Raw genomic sequence first — 21,085 nt, 5'->3', positions numbered from 1 at the left:
GGTCAGAACAAAGAAAAGCAACAGTCTAATTTCATCAATGTAAAGGACTGAAAAATTTATAACTTCATCTTCTTAGTCAGAACTTTATATCAGGATTTTTCAGGAAGCCTAATATCTCTAATTTCAATTGGTTTGATATACTCGTCCGGTTTCCTTCCCCCGACCACTCACCCCTCTAGTCTATTTATTTATGACTACTCCTTTTACACTGCAAGAAGGTGGCCTGGGGAAGAAAATGGGGCGAATATATCACGTCTCAGATAAAAAGAGGTCTGCAGACAAACAAAGTAGGGCCCACACAGCATTGCTTAACTAAATTGCTTTACTAAAGTGGAATAATTGAATGGAAGTGGGTACTAATTCTGAGTCACTAAATTCAAATAAGCTCGTCCCCTTTTCTTCCCTAGGCCATCCCCTATACTCCTATAGGCCTATAGTCTATTTATTTATTTTTGGACTACTGCTTTTAGACTACAAGCCGGTCATTTCGGTTCGGTTCCTAAATGTAAAGGTTCGGTTTCGGTTATTAATTTAAAAAAATATATTGGTTTACGGTTTCGGTTTCGGTTTATTCGGAGAACCGAAGTTTTGGGTTTGTAATAAACTTTTATGAAGAAAGTAAATTATGCACGTTTTTTTTTACTTTGGAGTTTGTACAACCCCCAACGACTAAAGACAATTAAATAATAAAAGGGTAAAAGAGACTAGTCAATTCAACTGTGCGTGGGGTACGACTATTTCCCTACGGATGCGTGCAATTAGTTAGGAGTCTGTACAACCCCCAACCACCACTAAAGACAATTAAATAATAAAAGAGTAGAAGAGACTAGTCATTTCAACTGTGAAGATAACTTCACAAAATATCATGTCAGACGAGATCTACAAGCGAGTGTTTGTGATTTAACCAAAGACAATGATCTGGCAATGCTCACTACTTTTTACACAATATACACTCATGATGCATTACAAATATATGCAAATATGGCACATTGTATACATTACTAGGAAAAGACTACCAAATATACAACATGGGAGTTGCTAGCCAATTTCGCGGAAAGCCATTTCTTGGCTGCCTTTTGCATGTGAGAGCAGCCACACCAGGTTGACCTTTTGGCAGATTGTGTCTTATTCATTTAATTCATCATAGGTGTTCGTTCTCGCATGCAAAAGCCAGCCGAGAAATGGCTTTCTGCGAAATTGGATAGGAAAATCCCATACAACATGTACATGAATAAAATAATTATCCCTCTAAGGCTGACTAGCGAATGCAATTTGCCATGAATCATGTCTTGGTTGGAATGGAATTGGATGAAACTGATGATGCAGCAATAAACCAGATCAAGGAAGCAGGAAGAAATTATGAACATGCATCCAGCATACAACCATGATGATGCAATCTTTGATTAACTCATGGTTTAAAATTTCCGCCAAAACCGACCCGAAATGACTAAAATGCTTCGGTTTCCATCCCCACTGAAATGCAAACCAAAACCAAAATTGTGAATGCATATATATTACATTATTTCAGTTGAAAGTTGGAAATAATCAGTTTTAGTTGGAAATTTCAGTGAAAATCCTATAAAATCAATAAGACATATGCAAATGATGAAAATATAATATAAAAATTTAAGAAATGCTAGAAATTTATTTATTTTATTTTAAAATAAAAATAATTATTAAATTAAATATTATAGAAAATAAATAATATTTAATAATAAAAATACAATAGACAAAACCAATTAGTACTATTGTAGTAACATATACTACATTTTATAATATTGTAACTAAATTTACTATTTTTATTGAAATTTTTTTAAATCATTAAATTTTTAGAAAAACTAACAAAATAAAGGCATGCACAAATTTAGGCATCCCTTTTATACAGAAAATTTATGCTGTATTTTCTAGCTATTTTCTATCTTTCTTATATTTTCTTAAATGTTAAAAAATTCTTTTAAAAAATATCTTTTTTTGTCTTTTAGTCATTATTGATATATTTTACTGGTATATGTTACATAATTATCTCTTTTAACGATGGAAATTTTTATTAATAAAAGAAAAGGACGCGATCGAGATGGTCGAAATGACAAGAGAAAGACGAGAGAACTACAAGAGCAACAAGCAAGAAAATCAAGGGGAAAGCATATAAAAAATCTCCAATCTTATCCTATCAAATCCTGATCGGATGAGACGATCTGCTTCATTGTTAGCCGATCCTGCCATGCGAGAAAGGAAACGGGAATCCATCCACTAGATCTTGGATCTCCTCAATCAAATCAGCAAACATCCTCGGATGAGAGTGGCTCCTGTCCGTCCACCTGATGACATTGAGGGAGTCACCCCCTACAATTAATCTCCCCATATCTCTGCTATTAGTGATCCTGATGCCTTGAAGCACCGCCCTCACTTTTATCTCGTTGGAATCCTCAATTCCGATGGGCTCAAGAAAGCCCACATGATGAATCCTGACTCATCTATGAGAATTCCTCCTCCTACCACCGGTCCAACATTACCAACACTCAATCCATCAAAATTTAATATGAGAATTCCTCCTCCTACCACTGGTCCAAGGTTACCAACACTCAATCCATCAAATTTTAATTTCAATAAGCCAGGGTCCGGAGGGGTCCATATAGGGGAAGGTGTTTCAGTCCTTTCCTTGCAAGAGCAAATCTCCCTTCGGTATTATCTGAGATCTGGGCTAGAGTAAAACTTGAAGCAAGGCAAGATCCTCACCCAAGATATAATGAGTAAAACAATCTTCATGTAGATAAAATATGGACCTTTGGTTCTGCTTTTGAAAGTTGTTCCACTCCTTCCATAGAACTCAAATAGTGGCCGAAGGCACAAAAGACCAACAATACAGTAAATCAGGCAGCTAGAGATAGAAAACCCGTTATGTTACCTAGCCAAACCCGCCACCTCATGTGCCAAAGTCAAACGATTGTTCTTCCTTCCCCGCTCCCCGCTCCCCGCTCCCTCTTTTTCTACATATGCGACACCTGAAATCTCCCAAGGATACGGCTCCACAATTCTCTAGCGATCATGCAGTGAAGAAATAAATGATCTACTGATTCACTTGCCTCCACGCATAGGACATCGTGATCTACAATGAGATTCTTCCGATTGCGTCAATGATCAATCGTCAAAATCTTAGCCTGAAAAGTTGTCCAGCCAAATGCACAAACTCTAGGAGGTGCAAGGATGCTTCAAAATCTGATCAGATGCGAGTATAATGGGCTAGGAACAATACAATGATAGAAGAATTTGACACTAAAACACCCGGTTGGGTTCCAGATCCAAACCCTTTCGTTACTACCAGTTTTTTAATGTAAATGCATTCAAGCATGTCTAGAAGCTTGGCAATCATTTTTTTTATATGCAATCCTATCAATCTCTCTCAACAAAATTTGGCCTGCAATCTGATCATCCATGATGTCCATCCCCAACCCGTCCCCAACCTACTCGAAGCAATCTTGGACAAATGCTTCTTTGTTAGAAGCCAAAGAAGCCCCCCCCCCCTCTTTCCCCTTTCAACACACACACACATGAAAATGATTGTGAGCTCGAGCGCATCTAGCTTATGTGCACTTGAGGGCACAAAACCCATGTGGGCCCACATTGTTAAGATGATCCAAAGCATTCATTTGAAGCATGAAAGAGCGGTGAATACCTTTTTTTGTTGAAGATGAGATCTGGGTTCAGCTTATTGATATGAAAATGTTTCTTTTTTCTCCTCCTTTTTCCCCTATACTTGAATCTTGCATTAGAATGAAGTTAATCTCTAAGAATTCTTTGTTTTTCTTTTGGTATTGTTTTTGGGAATTTCTACTTATTTATATCATTTGCTAATCTGCATATTTTTAATGTCGACCTTCAAATTGATGTCAGCAAAGGCAATTGGCGACAAATTTTATAATTCTTTGTTCTATAGGACAGTGCTATAATTAGCACAACAAACATTTTTGAATGAATTCCTATGATGGATTTAGAAAAAAAATATCATATCAGGTGATAGATTTAAATTCACATTAGGAAACAGGGAATGCTAATGAATGGAATACTAATGATTGGATTGATTGGATAGATTTTAGGTTTCAGGAAAAATGTAGGACTGGCCCCGTATTAAGAAATAGAAAGAAGAGAATTCAAGCTATGAACTGGGGTAACAAAGCAATAATCAAATACTCATAGTTCATGTAACTGGATAAAAATTCAGTATTGCATACGAAAACCCTGTGATTAGATTGGAATCAATGTTCTTGCTAATCATTGAGATTTAAAAACCGATAGGGTTGACCGCATTAGATTGGAATCAAATACAAGTCAGATTCAATAAAATTAGAGTTGGGTTCTACAAATCATAATAATGGAAAATGAAGGAAACGGAATTGAATACGAAGGAAAGGGATTGATAAAATTGAAGAAAAAATAGATCAAAGAGAATGAAAACAGAAAATAGAATTAAGATTGGATAGAAATCAATAGCAATAATTAATGTTAGAAAGACAGCAAGTAATAAAGAGGATAAAGGGCAGGCTTTGCAAAGGAATGCATCTTTGGGTTCTATGAACCCACCTAGAAATCTAGGAATTTTCCTAGCAAATTATGCCATTAACCCACATAGCAAAGTAGCGTTTTAAAGCTTTATTCTTTAGTTCTCAAATTTGAAATTTGTAATAATGTTATGTTCTAGCCAATAGTCCAAAACCCACTTTAAATAAAGCTAAAACTGAAAGAATCCTACTAGAACTAAAGTTCTAATCATACAAGAACCTAGAGTTTTGAAACTTCAAGTCTCCTACCTAAAATCAACAAATATTTAAGTAATAAATTCACGACCATTATAACCCCCTTTAAAATCCCCTTGAACTTAAGTGACTTAAGTGATTTAGATGGGAAAAGACCCTACTACCCCAGTTGACGTAAACTCACTTAAATTCTCAATTAAAATTCACTTAAAGCCTTAAGAAATAATCTACACGTGAATAGAGAATTATTATCCTTTCCACAAGATACTTCCCCCGAACCAAATATTTCTAACGGTCATTACATATCTTAGTTCAAGTCATTGACTTGATCTACATGCATTAATTACAATTGTGGACCCCGATCCGGGAGAGAGGCTGGGGGACGAGCCCCTAGTGGCCTCTTCGATCATCCACACGTGAAGGAGAGCTCTACCAAGTAACTCTCGAAACGGATGCCACCCTCATAGCATAGCACGAGTGGCGATATAAAAGAGATACCTTTCGATTCGGGAACAAGTCCGGATTCGAAACGTACCTAAACAAACTCAGAGTTGCCATCCATGGTATACGGCCATGGATCCTTAAACAAAATAGGCTCTGTATACCATGGATAACCAGAAATATATATGGGTTCGTGCCTGATTACGAATGGAGAAGGTCTGAGAGCACCCCCAATTCGTCCGAGTGCAAGCACTTGGTCTCTTATGCCATTTATTATTAACTTCGAAGAATTTCGGGCGAGAATCATATGAAATAGGAACAATTCTCGGAAATCGTCTACCTAACCATGCATTTCCTGAGGATAAAGAAATCAGCATACACAAAATGAAATGAAAAAAATGTGTCACCTAAGCAAAGCTAGGTTATGAGTGACATGCCTAATGGGTGTCTAAGTTCTGGTGGACATACACATGCAGGCTACAGCTAAAGGTATAGTATCAGTATAAGAAAGTAAGAAGACACATCAAAACATAAAACACAAATCAATCCTATATATGACAGGACAAGACAAATCCTAACTCTAATGCGACTTGACTCGGACCAAGATGGCCATCCATCCCAGCTGCTCTACGTATTCCGGCCTTAGGAAGAATCGGAGTCAACGTAGTTCGATGTCCTATTCTAACTACGATGCCTAACCACCAAGAACCGCTATCCTAGACTCGATCCACTAGACTCGACTGATTTTTAAAGCTTTTTGAACGATTGCTTAAATTCAAGTGAATTGTAATTTTTAGGACTCTCTATATGCCCTAACTAATGCAAGTTGGTTAGCCTTAAACTAATGCAGGTGGGCCCTACATCCTATGTGTAACTAGGCTGTGCATCCTAAAGAAAACCACGGGCTGACTATATGCTTCCTAGTCTAGCCATCGGTTCGACTAAATGTCTAACCGATCGACTCGAGGCCTCCTAACTCTAGGGACACTCACACAACAGGACACACCATATCAATACAAATCAGGACATCTTCCTAACTCTAAAACACCCTAAACAGCTAGGACATACTCCTAACTCTAGGGAAAAATCTTTTCGAAAAGGTTTTGAAGAATTTTATATTTCTGAAGGTTTAAAATGTTTATTTTTAAAAGGTTTGGCCTGAGATGTGGATCTCAAGCTGCACTACATACCCTATGGAAAGGGATCAAGCCAACGTAGTTTGGAACATATTCCGAGATAAAGACACTAAACAAGTACACAAGGGTGATTCACAAACAAGTAAACTAGTGTGCTCACAAACAGGTACACCAGCGTGGTCACAAACAAGTAAACTAGCATGATCACAAACAAATGAAACATCAATCAAATGAAACATGTCTAAAAGAGAATATCTAAAAGACTTAGAAAGTCTTCTAAAATAAAGAGAAAGGGATGCTACAGGACTTAAACAAGTCCTTCTAAAAGATGACTTAGGGTGACTCTTGCATCGCCCTGGCAATGATAAGGATTCTAAAAAAAAAGATTAAAACATCTAAAAAATCTGGGTAAGCCTACTAAACAAAAGAGGGGGATGCTATTAGGACCGAGCAAGTCCCTTAAAGATGGGCTTGGGCTATCGCCGTCATCGCCTTTAAAATGATAATTCTAATATCAAATAATTAAAAAAAAAAACATCTAAAAGACTATAAGTTTCAACAAAGAAATTATCCCTATTGTAGTGATTTCCATGTATGTCAATCAGAGAAAAGGCAAGGACAAGTAACATAGACTTCACAACCTGAAACTAGTACCATTTCCTATGACTAATAAGAGGGCTTGCTTCTATGTCACAATATAGTTGAAGTAATATCATTTGCTAAAAAAAAAAAAAAAAATTTAGAATAGCTATATATTGTCCCGAATATTATACTTTCATGCATATCAAGACCTGAAAATTCCAACAAATATATTGATATAACAAAACCATCTTACTCTATCAACTTCATTTTATTTACTACCATCTATGCCATAATCTATAGTTGTTACAACTTCTAATAACTCAATAGGATAATACTAAAGAATTTAATCAAAACAGATGCAGATATGAACCTCACTGCGAGAGTACAAAGACAAGATAGACAAGCATTGAAACAAGGATGTAATCATATGATCTCTCTTATTCTATTAACCCTAACATTCCTATATTTGAATAACTACCCTATCTCAAATAAATTCTTTGAAACATTTAAAATCAGTGAGACAACACAAATATAATAGTGTTCAAATATGAGAAACTAGTGTCAGCACTACCACATTTCAAATATGACATTACCTAGTTAAAACAAAATCAATGAATTTCAAAATTTTTATTTCAGAATATAAGACCTTGGATACAGCTTTAAAGAAAAATGTAGCTATCATTTGTTAGTATCTGTTGAGCAACCAATTAAAACTGAAAAAAGGTAATTACTGGGTTATGAAATGAAACAGCAGTTGTCAACAAAATGCACAGTATTGGGCAAAATAGGGGCTGAGTTGTGGGGTAATAACAAGGGCTGAATCAGTGTAAAAACAGGTGCTGAATTGTGCACTGAAATGTACATAAACAGGGGCTGTTTTGTCTAAAACTGGAGCTGAATTGTGCACTGAAATGTACATAAAACAGGGGCTGTTTTGTGTAAAACTGGAGCTGAATTGTGCACTGAAATGTACATAAAACAAGGGCTGTTTTTGTGTAAAACTGGAGCTGAATTGTGCACTGAAATGTACATAAAACAGGGGTTGTTTTTGTGTAAAACTGGAGCTGAATTGTGCACAGAAATGTGCATAAAACATGGGCTGAATTGTGCATAAAACAGGGGGTGCATTGTATGCTAAAACTTGTACAGAAAATGGGGGTTGAATTGTGCACTGAAAAATGCACATAAAACAAGGGCTGTTTTGAGTAGGATTTTAAAATGTTAAACTATGAAGAGGGAAACTAAACTCATAGTGCTAATAATGTAGAGAAAAGCTGAATAAGTGTAACTATTAACCCTGTAGTACATAACAGTGTAGAGGAGACAAGATAAATTTGCCCTTCTCACTAAAGTTCAAAATATTGAAAATACACCCTATAAGATACAAAACCAATAAGAGAATTATATATGGCATAATTAAGTTATCTTAACATTTAGTCCAATTACTATCATCATCTAATTTGAAATACGAAGACATAATCTAAGACATAATCTGTTCAATTTTGAAATTCAGAATTTACCATGAATAGACAAGCAACATATATGATGCAATCATGAAATTCCATGGTCCATTTGATTTTCATGGATTTTGGTCTTGTGAGAGTACTAACGATGCTTCCCTTCTCTAAAACATTGTAGTTTATTCCTCAAAACATATGGACACAGACATTGTAGTATAATTATCAAAATGCAATTGCGAGGATTATCTACATCAATGGGGGATGAGGGCTAATAAAGGAAATGATGGCTGTTATTATCAAAGGTGTGCGTGCTGTTAGCACCAAGGGTGTAGGGGCTACTGATTTTACAAGGGTATGAGCTGCTACAATCAAAATGGTAAGGGCTACACATTAACAAAAGAGCGTAGGATGTACATATCAAAATTGGTTAGGGGCTGCTGTGGGACATGATCCCGCGAGAGGGGCGTGGGGCGCGAGCCGCCGCGCGCTCTCCTTTGGTCTCTCGTTCCCACGCGATTGGCGTGTGCATTTTATTTATTGATTTGAATTCGTCTTTCCTGTGGACTTGGGATCACTAAGGCAATCCGAATTCCACACGAAAGAGACTGACAGAGTCGCCACCTAGATGTGGGATCTAGGACCCATAATTAACCAGAAATCTAGACTCGCTACCTGGTTACAAGAATGGAAGGTATGGGGAGTTATCCACCACATGCACCATTCCTGCCCGATAATCGGTCTTCGATTCCAAAAGCTAACTCTTTTAAATTTATTTTAAATGGCTCATTCAACTCTATGTTAATGTGCGAACTAAGTGACATGCATCCTAGAATCTAATTTCAATGTGAATCCTAGATGTGTATCTTGATTTATTAATTTGTCTGGATTCATTCTAAGTGAAAGTTCTCCTAGAATTCTAATTTCATGGAAAACCCTAACTGATTTGATTAAGTATTTACAAGAAAATTAATATACAAAACACCACAATTTGTTGTGGTGCCGACTCGCGGGTGGTATGCCGTCAGACATCCAAGCTGCCTACGTACCCAAGCCTCACTGGGATCAGAGTCGACGTAGTTCGGTGCACCTAAGCTAAGCTACATATGCCTAACTCAACTAGGACACCGACTTAGACGGATTTGACTGTTTCAACAGTTTTAAGAGGAATTATTTAATTCAAGTTGAGGATTTTATTATCTTAGGATTTCATCTAAGATGCTATATGATTCTTATCTGAATGCAAGTTGTCCCTTAGACTAATGCAGGTTTTGCCTACATCCTAGTTTACTAGGCTTGTCCTAGGGAAAGATCGGGTGACTAGTGTAACTAGACCTATGGTACGGTTGCTATTCATAGCAAGCGTCCGTGATGAGGCTGGACTCCTAACTCTAGGACTCCCTAAAACCTAGGACACGGCACGACACCAGTGTTCCTAAATTGGGCTCTAATGGTTCTTAGATTGGAAACCATAATCCAATGGTTCCGAAAGACACAAGATAAATCGATTTAAGTTCTCGAGGTTAATGAGTTTCAGATTTCGAAGATTTTCAGTTTCTAGACATTTAAGGATTACCAATGGTTCTAGGGTTCACCAATTTCGGCCTTGAATGGCATCCAAAGGAGGGAATCGTGCGCTCTTTCCTTGTGCAATTTAATACTTAGGTTATAGCATCTTATTGCCTGGCAGAATCTCAGGATTTCCGTGGACACTAACCTCGGAGCCAACAACATGCTATAACTTAAATATTCAAATTGTCAAAGATCAAGTTGCAATTGGGATACGATTATGGATGCACGGGTCATTTTTCCAGGAAAATCTAAAGATCCTAAAATTTCTGTTTCAATGGATTAAGGAGTGAACATGTGACAGAATTTTAAAGTTCTTTAGGAATTTTTATATGATTTTCAATTAATTTCGAATTTTCCATGGATTTTATCAATTTTAAGCATATGAGCGGTTTTACAAGTGAAATTGTTGCAAATAAATTCAAAATGATTTGAAATTTCTACAACAGCAAGATGAAAATGTATGTAGCTTACAGGATGAGTTTTGCATATTTTTACATTAAATTCACATTTAATCTTGATTAAACCATTAAATGTCCAGATTGCACAATTAACACATAAACTAGTAGAAATATAACTCTAAATTCTATGAAATTTCTACAAAAATACTATATGAATCAAAATAGCATGCAGTGAGATTTTCATGAATTTTAGAAATTATTTACTACCAATTTCGGATTTTACAATTTCCAGACCAGATTATAAATTAACACTACATCCCATATTAAAACAGATCCAAATCACACGAAAAGTTTACAGTAACAAGTAATATGGAAGATAAGACTACTGTAAAATTTTTATGAATTTTAATGATGATCTGATGTTAGTAAAAAGTCTCCTAAAATCTGATAAGTTTCAAAGAAAATATTAAATAATATACCAAATAAACTCCAAAAATCTTTATAAATTCATGGTAAAATGAATCAGTAACATATTATTTTCCCACGAAATTTCATTAATTTTAGAATCTGTTTGGTATATAATTTAATTTTTCTTCGTCAAAAGATGTTTTTTGAAGAGTTTTCCATTTTTAAAACACAATTTGCGGAAAAAATCAGAAAAATTCGGAAAAATACAGAAATATTTTGAGAACAATGCACCTACCTGTGGTGAAGATCTCCGCCCAATCCAAACAAATATAAAAAATCCTGCCGCCGCCGATCCGCTCCGCCGTCTTTCGCTTTCTCTGGAGTGTTTAGAGGGAGTGATTGAGGGAGTGAAGAGATAATGGAAGAAGAATATTAGGGAGAGGGATGGAAGAATATATTGAGGAAAGGGATTGGAGGGAGTGATTAGAAGAGATAATGGAAGAGAAAGAGATAATGGAAGATAAATTTCTTTTTTTTTTCCTCCTTTGTTATGGATGGGAAGGGAGATATATATAGGGAGAGAAAGAGAGAGAGAGAGATATGTTGGTGGAGAGCTCATCATGTTGTCCCTCTTAGTGGAGAATCCATCATTATTGTTCTTAGTGGAGGGCCCATCATGTTTCTTAGTGGAGAGTCCATCATTATTGCTCTTAGTGGAGGGCCCATCATGTTTCTTAGTGGAGAGTCCATCATTATTGCTCTTAGTGGAGGGCCCATCATGTTTCTTAGTGGAGAGTCCATCATTATTGCTCTTAGTGGAGGGCCCATCATGTTGTCTTAGTGGAGAGCTACCATCATTGCTCTTCATAAGAGGCCTCACAAGAGGCCCCACTGAGGCCCCACAACGCGGGCCCCACAATGTGGGCCCTCGGTTGATTCGATTTTAAACAAATGTTCAATGCGGGCCCACCAAACGAGTCCAAATTTAATCAAAATGCATCATGCGGCCCCACCAAATGGGTCCAACTTTCTCGATCCAAATTTAATCGAAGCACCCAATGCGGGCCCACCAAACGGGTCCCAATTCTCTCTGGTTTAGATTTTTCTGAATAATCCTTCTCAACATTTAGCGGGAAAATACGAAACACGACGGAAACGACCAAAAATATTTAGAAATGTAACAAACGGATGCGGGAAAGAAAGACATTGGAAAACCGACGGAAAACAAACCCTAATTTCTTTATCGATTAAGGTAGAGCAAAATGGGGTGTCTACAGATGCCCCTCTTTGGTAGAGATGACGTAGTCATCGAATACCAAAGTCAAAATGACAGAGCCATTTTGCGTAGCTTTAATCGACAAAAGACTCTACACAAACAGAACTTAGACGCAAACATTTACTACCTAATGCAAGGCCCTAAATGAAATCCTAGAATTAGAACATAATAAGAAATCCTGATGCGGTGCCGTTCACAAACGGGCAACGAGAGAATGAGATACCACTTTCGAATGGATTCCGAACAGAAAGAACAAAGATCGTTCTCAAGCGGTTTTTTTTTTTTTTTTTTTTTTTTTAAAAAAAGAAAATGAGACATCTTTCACAAGCGGGCTCAAGGAGGATAAGAGACCATTCACAAATGGATTCAGAAAATGAGGTATCGTTCACAAACGGGCTCAAGGAGAAGACGAGACCATTCACAAATGGACTCGAAAATGAGGTACCGTTTACAAACGGGCTTAAAGAGAACACATGACCATTCACAAATGGACTCGAGAAACGAGGCACCGTTCACAAACGGGCTCAAGGAGAACATGAGACCATTCACAAATGGACTCAGAAAATGAGGTACCATTCACAAACGGGCTCAAGGAGAATAAAAGACCGTTCACAAATGGGCTCAGAAAATGAGGTACCGTTCACCAACGGGCTCAAGGAGAAGACGAGACCATTCACAAATGGATTCGAGAAACGAGGCACCGTTCACAAACGGGCTCAAGGAAAACATGAGACCATTCACAAATAGACTCAGAAAATGAGGTACCGTTCACAAACGGGCTCAAGGAGAATAAAAAGACCATTCACAAATGGGCTCAGAAAATGAGGTACCGTTCACCAACGGGCTCAAGGAGAAGACGAGACCATTCACAAATGGACTCAGAAAATGAGGTACCGTTCACAAACGGGCTCAAGGAGAAGATGAGACCATTCTCAAATGGACTCGAGAAACGAGGCACCGTTCACAAACGTGCTCAAGGAGAACATGAGACCATTCACAAATAGACTCAGAAAATGAGGTACTGTTCACAAACGGGCTTAAGGAGAAGACGAGACCATTCACAAATGGACTCGAGAAATGAGGCACCGTTCACAAACGGGCTCAAAGAAACAAGATAGCTTTGATTGATGAACTCAACAACGAAGAATTTAGAGTTTTTTCATGAACTTGAATTTGACATAGGATTGGATTTGATGAATTTTTGATTTTTCAGAAATAAGGCACCGTCCACAAACGGGCTCAAGGAGGACATGAGACCGTAAATGGACTCAGAAAAATGAGACACCGTTCACAAATGGGTTCAAGGAGAAGACGAGACCATTTACAAATGGACTCGAGAAACGAGGCACCGTTCACAAACGGGCTCTAGGAGAACATGAGACCATTCATAAATGGACTCGAGAAATGAGGCACCGTTCACAAATGGGCTCAAAGAAACAAGATAGCTTCAACCACGAAGAATTTAGAGATTTTTCATAAACTTGAATTTGACGTAGGATTGGATTTGATGAATTTTTGATTTTTCAGAAATAAGGCAGCGTCCACAAACGGGCTCAAGGAGGACATGAGACCATTCACAAATAGACTCAGAAAATGAAGTACCGTTCACAAACGGGCTTAAGGAGAAGACGGGACCATTTACAAATGGACTCGAGAAATGAGGCACCGTTCACAAACGGGCTCAAAGAAACAAGATAGCTTTGATTGATGAACTCAACAACGAAGAATTTAGAGTTTTTTCATGAACTTGAATTTGACATAGGATTGGATTTGATGAATTTTTGATTTTTCAGAAATAAGGCACCGTCCACAAACGGGCTCAAGGAGGACATGAGACCGTAAATGGACTCAGAAAAATGAGACACCGTTCACAAACGGGTTCAAGGAGAAGACGAGACCATTTACAAATGGACTCGAGAAAAGAGGCACCGTTCACAAACAGGCTCAAAGAAACAAGATAGCTTTGATTGATGAATTCAACAACGAAGAATTTAGAGTTTTTTCATGAACTTGAATTTGACATAGGATTGGATTTGATGAATTTTTGATTTTTCAGAAATAAGGCACCGTCCACAAACGGGCTCAAGGAGGACATGAGACCGTAAATGGACTCAGAAAAATGAGACACCGTTCACAAACGGGTTCAAGGAGAAGACGAGACCATTTACAAATGGACTCGAGAAAAGAGGCACCGTTCACAAACAGGCTCAAAGAAACAAGATAGCTTTGATTGATGAATTCAATAACGAAGAATTTAGAGATTTTTCATGAACTTGAATTTGACATAGGATTGGATTTGATGAATTTTTGATTTTTTTGAACTTAATGAAATCGAGGATGTTATAGATCGTGCCTGACAAAGATATCGGAAACTAGGACTTTGACGAATGATGAAACGGCAAACCGAAGAACCATTACTAACAAGAATGGATTAGAAACACTTTTATGAAACTTCAACAAGATTTTTCTCAAAGAGACTGCTGGTCTTGTCTTTGGGGATTTGGATGACTGAAACCTTGAACAAGACACTTGAAATTGGTAATCTAGAACAACGGCTCTCTTGGATATAATCATGGAAAAGTGGGACTTGCCTCTTGATAGGTGTTTAGATAAACATTTCTTGACCAGGAAAGTATTTAACTAACTGGAAGGAAATTCTGAATTTTAACGGTTCATCTTTATGAGAAATTGGCTCGACCATCATTGCATCTGAGGCTCTTCCAAGCTTAAGATGCCTTCCTGGGGTATGATCTTTTTACGGAAGCTGGGCTTTCTGATGTTTCTACTTCTGAATTCTTCTGGGTTGATCATCTTTGAAATATAGCTGTTTGACTAGATTCTCGAACTTTTTTCAGGTACAATCGTAGGGAGCTGACGAGGCCGGGCCTCCTTCACCGAGACAGTTGCATCATTTTGGACACAAGGACGACGATTGACTCTTTTTAAAGAGAAAACTTAGATAAAAGACACTACTCAAAGGATTGAGGAGCTCTGAAGGAATGAACATAGAATAACAACGATTGATTAACTACACTGACAGACACAGTAATGCTTCTGACTTAGTTAACGTTTTATTTGGTAAGTCTATCCTTTCAAGGAATATTTTTTTTTAATTGGTAAACACTGGACTTTTTCCTTAAAATAGTAATGCCTCAATGATTTAATTACAACTCCTAGGATTGCTTAGCTCCAATGCCCCCAGTTTTGAGGATGTCACTTGAATTTGCTTGAACTTCAGTTGATCTTCAGTCTTGATACCGGCTGTAGCCTTCTTATATCGATTCTCTTACCGTGACCAAGTCACCTCTTCAGGGTTTTTGACTTGGCGGACCGCGCTAGCCTTAACTTTTGCCTGAACCACCTTTCTAGGTTTTCGATCCAGCAGGCTATCCCCTTAGCTTTTGCCTAAGCCGCCCTTTCGGGTTTTCAACTTAGCAGGGAATGATCTTAAATTTTGCCTAAACCGCCCTTTCAGGTTTTCAGTCTAGCAGATCTTCAAACTCCATTTTTTTTTATTCATCATCATTTTTTTTTTTTTTTCGGGACCTAGATCATTAGTTCTGAACATCGGAAGGACTTTATAGGTAGGATAGGGCTTTTCAAAGAATGGCTTAAGGTTCAACAAAGATTTCGACCGAACCTGTGAACAGGTTGCCTACATATCCCAAGGTAGGAATCAGGTCGTGTGTAGTTCAGGGCGAATGCCCCTAGTTTGAAGATAAATTGTTCGAAAGTTTATTGACTTCTCTTCTTTAGGAACTTGTCCCCTTTTTTTTTCTGAAAGGATTGAATTTTTTTTTTTTTTTTGGATTGATTGAATTGCTTTTCTTTTTTGAATTGACCGAACTCAGTTTAACCGAGCTGCCTACGTACCCCAGTGTAGGGATCAGGTCTCGCGTAGTTCGGGGCGAATGCCCCTAGTTTGATGGGTTTTCAAGAAAATTTCATTTAGGCTCGAAGGGTTTGCAAACCAGTATTCTTTTGACGTTGGGTTCTGATTTTGGGATTTATTCGGCCAAAGGAGGCCTTCCGATGTTCAGATTGGGAGTCGATCTAGTTTACTAGAGTCCCTCTGGTACTGATTATTTATTTTTTTATTTTCTTTTTCTTTTTTTTACGGAGTTTGACGGCATTTCCAGGTAAGAGATAATAAATCTTCTTCTTTCAAGATTCTAATACGTGCCTTCGACTTTCATAGAGCGAAACTTGTTCTTCGACATCCTCCATCTATGGATTTGTAACTCTTGATATCTGATGATCACTTTTCAATGCTTGCTCTTGAACTTCTTATCTCGAATTTGATGGCTTCATGTTATGAATTTGAGAACCAAGGTCATTGATTGGAAATATGAAAGTTGTTTCCACTCCATGCCCCTTGCATAGCATATGATATTCACTTCATTCTTTCTTGAACCTTCTATCTGGGTCTTTCTCTTGGCATTAATGGTAACACTTACCGGACCATCTTTTTATCCTCAAAATGGGTTTACCAATTCTTCACACTTTTCAGAGGGTAATGTATTTTCAATCGGCATTTACTGGATCAAGGTTTCAGTGCCAGTGTTTACCACTTTAATTTCATCTTTGAAAGGCTGAGATTGGCGCTCCTCCTCTTATTCAAGTAATTGCTGTGACTCAAGTGGAGTTTCGTCAATTTTGTCCTCATTTGAGGAGGGAGTCTTACTTTAAGATCAGAAGCAAACTTAAGAAACAGACACAAGTGAATTATTGGACACGACCTATCCTGAACATGCTCAGGATTCACAACTCTAAATAAAAAAGAGAGATGAGTTGCCTGGACTAGGCATTGACCTTGAAATGTAAGACCGGACTCAACAATTGTACTGACCATGATGACTGATTCGCATAGGGGAATGCCCCTAGTTCAAGGATTATGATAGTGAACTCTGAAGGACTTAGCAAAATATTCTTGAAAAAGGTTGCCCTTAGAGTAAGAAAGGACCAAAGGTACAAGCAAGATTGGATCATCTGGACCAGGCATGATCAGATCATGAGATTGCATAATCGAAAGATTGTGAGATTCTGCTCCTGCCAGTTAGGGGATGGCATGAAGATACGATCGAATCGTATGACAGGAGAATGAAAGACGCACGATCAAGAGATTAGATGAGATAGTATAAGATTGCTTTCAACAGATAGATCATGAATGACTAATCCTATGAGATCTTTGAAAATGATGGGATTTATATCCTAACCCCAAAGGGAAAATTTTTAATCTTCACATATTTTATCAGTGTTACCTGAAGGCATCAACCTTAATCCTAATCTAGCGGAGTGGAGAGAGGATCTCGACTCATGACTTTGTTTGTGTACCTAGGACCGATCGTAGCCATTGGAAGATGGACTACGGCCTAATCTAGACACAAATGGGTAAGATATCCTAAACTAGGCTCACACATGTGGTGCACATGTGTTCGTATACTGCATGCATGTGTGGGTTAATCTAGGGGTAAGGCCAAGAGTCCCCTTAGCGCGAATCCATGTTCGATATACTGTACCAGTGTCCGGCGTATCAGTACGTGAACAAGAGATCCGTTTACGCACCATAAAGGTACTAGGCTAAGGGTGGAATGCTTCTCTAGCACAGAGGCACCAGGTGATGAAATCCCAGTCAACCAGGCTAGATAACACTCCGGGTTCCTAAAATAGGACGTGTGTGCATGTGAAATGCAAGGGTTTAGATGCAAGTGATGTAAGTGTGTGCAATAAGTTCGCGCAATCTATGATGCCTTCAGGTTTTGTTAAATTAAGTTCGAGTAAAATGTGATGAGAAAATAAAACGAGACAAACTAATCTAACAAGTATAGAGTTTTTATGAGCCAGTTAAATTAAATTCAAATGAATTATCTTTTGAAATTTTAATGAAGTTAGGTGGTCCCCAGCAGAGTCGCCAGACTGTGGGACATGATCCCGCGAGAGGGGCGTGGGGCGCGAGCCGCCGCGCGCTCTCCTTTGGTCTCTCGTTCCCACGCGATTGGCGTGTGCATTTTATTTATTGATTTGAATTCGTCTTTCCTGTGGACTTGGGATCACTAAGGCAATCCGAATTCCACACGAAAGAGACTGACAGAGTCGCCACCTAGATGTGGGATCTAGGACCCATAATTAACCAGAAATCTAGACTCGCTACCTGGTTACAAGAATGGAAGGTATGGGGAGTTATCCACCACATGCACCATTCCTGCCCGATAATCGGTCTTCGATTCCAAAAGCTAACTCTTTTAAATTTATTTTAAATGGCTCATTCAACTCTATGTTAATGTGCGAACTAAGTGACATGCATCCTAGAATCTAATTTCAATGTGAATCCTAGATGTGTATCTTGATTTATTAATTTGTCTGGATTCATTCTAAGTGAAAGTTCTCCTAGAATTCTAATTTCATGGAAAACCCTAACTGATTTGATTAAGTATTTACAAGAAAATTAATATACAAAACACCACAATTTGTTGTGGTGCCGACTCGCGGGTGGTATGCCGTCAGACATCCAAGCTGCCTACGTACCCAAGCCTCACTGGGATCAGAGTCGACGTAGTTCGGTGCACCTAAGCTAAGCTACATATGCCTAACTCAACTAGGACACCGACTTAGACGGATTTGACTGTTTCAACAGTTTTAAGAGGAATTATTTAATTCAAGTTGAGGATTTTATTATCTTAGGATTTCATCTAAGATGCTATATGATTCTTATCTGAATGCAAGTTGTCCCTTAGACTAATGCAGGTTTTGCCTACATCCTAGTTTACTAGGCTTGTCCTAGGGAAAGATCGGGTGACTAGTGTAACTAGACCTATGGTACGGTTGCTATTCATAGCAAGCGTCCGTGATGAGGCTGGACTCCTAACTCTAGGACTCCCTAAAACCTAGGACACGGCACGACACCAGTGTTCCTAAATTGGGCTCTAATGGTTCTTAGATTGGAAACCATAATCCAATGGTTCCGAAAGACACAAGATAAATCGATTTAAGTTCTCGAGGTTAATGAGTTTCAGATTTCGAAGATTTTCAGTTTCTAGACATTTAAGGATTACCAATGGTTCTAGGGTTCACCAATTTCGGCCTTGAATGGCATCCAAAGGAGGGAATCGTGCGCTCTTTCCTTGTGCAATTTAATACTTAGGTTATAGCATCTTATTGCCTGGCAGAATCTCAGGATTTCCGTGGACACTAACCTCGGAGCCAACAACATGCTATAACTTAAATATTCAAATTGTCAAAGATCAAGTTGCAATTGGGATACGATTATGGATGCACGGGTCATTTTTCCAGGAAAATCTAAAGATCCTAAAATTTCTGTTTCAATGGATTAAGGAGTGAACATGTGACAGAATTTTAAAGTTCTTTAGGAATTTTTATATGATTTTCAATTAATTTCGAATTTTCCATGGATTTTATCAATTTTAAGCATATGAGCGGTTTTACAAGTGAAATTGTTGCAAATAAATTCGAAATGATTTGAAATTTCTACAACAGCAAGATGAAAATGTATGTAGCTTACAGGATGAGTTTTGCATATTTTTACATTAAATTCACATTTAATCTTGATTAAACCATTAAATGTCCAGATTGCACAATTAACACATACACTAGTAGAAATATAACTCTAAATTCTATGAAATTTCTACAGAAATACTATATGAATCAAAATAGCATGCAGTGAGATTTTCATGAATTTTAGAAATTATTTACTACCAATTTCGGATTTTACAATTTCCAGACCAGATTATAAATTAACACTACATCCCATATTAAAACAGATCCAAATCACACGAAAAGTTTACAGTAACAAGTAATATGGAAGATAAGACTACTGTAAAATTCTTATGAATTTTAATGATGATCTGATGTTAGTAAAAAGTCTCCTAAAATCTGATAAGTTTCAAAGAAAATATTAAATAATATACCAAATAAACTCCAAAAATCTTTATAAATTCATGGTAAAATGAATCAGTAACATATTATTTTCCCACGAAATTTCATTAATTTTAGAATCTGTTTGGTATATAATTTAATTTTTCTTCGTCAAAAGATGTTTTTTGAAGAGTTTTCCATTTTTAAAACACAATTTGCGGAAAAAATCAGAAAAATTCGGAAAAATACAGAAATATTTTGAGAACAATGCACCTACCTGTGGTGAAGATCTCCGCCCAATCCAAAAAAATATAAAAAATCCTGCCGCCGCCGATCCGCTCCGCCGTCTTTCGCTTTCTCTGGAGTGTTTAGAGGGAGTGATTGAGGGAGTGAAGAGATAATGGAAGAAGAATATTAGGGAGAGGGATGGAAGAATATATTGAGGAAAGGGATTGGAGGGAGTGATTAGAAGAGATAATGGAAGAGAAAGAGATAATGGAAGATAAATTTCTTTTTTTTTTTCCTCCTTTGTTATGGATGGGAAGGGAGATATATATAGGGAGAGAAAGAGAGAGAGAGAGATATGTTGGTGGAGAGCTCATCATGTTGTCCCTCTTAGTGGAGAATCCATCATTATTGTTCTTAGTGGAGGGCCCATCATGTTTCTTAGTGGAGAGTCCATCATTATTGCTCTTAGTGGAGGGCCCATCATGTTTCTTAGTGGAGAGTCCATCATTATTGCTCTTAGTGGAGGGCCCATCATGTTGTCTTAGTGGAGAGCTACCATCATTGCTCTTCATAAGAGGCCTCACAAGAGGCCCCACTGAGGCCCCACAACGCGGGCCCCACAATGTGGGCCCTCGGTTGATTCGATTTTAAACAAATGTTCAATGCGGGCCCACCAAACGAGTCCAAATTTAATCAAAATGCATCATGCGGCCCCACCAAATGGGTCCAACTTTCTCGATCCAAATTTAATCGAAGCACCCAATGCGGGCCCACCAAACGGGTCCCAATTCTCTCTGGTTTAGATTTTTCTGAATAATCCTTCTCAACATTTAGCGGGAAAATACGAAACACGACGGAAACGACCAAAAATATTTAGAAATGTAACAAACGGATGCGGGAAAGAAAGACATTGGAAAACCGACGGAAAACAAACCCTAATTTCTTTATCGATTAAGGTAGAGCA

The sequence above is a fragment of the Tasmannia lanceolata genome, unplaced genomic scaffold, assembly GCF_043159265.1.
Source record: "Tasmannia lanceolata isolate RefF3 unplaced genomic scaffold, GAP_Taslan_0.1 ptg000008l, whole genome shotgun sequence".
Taxonomy (NCBI): Eukaryota; Viridiplantae; Streptophyta; class Magnoliopsida; order Canellales; family Winteraceae; genus Tasmannia; species Tasmannia lanceolata.
This window is presented reverse-complemented; position numbering follows the sequence as displayed.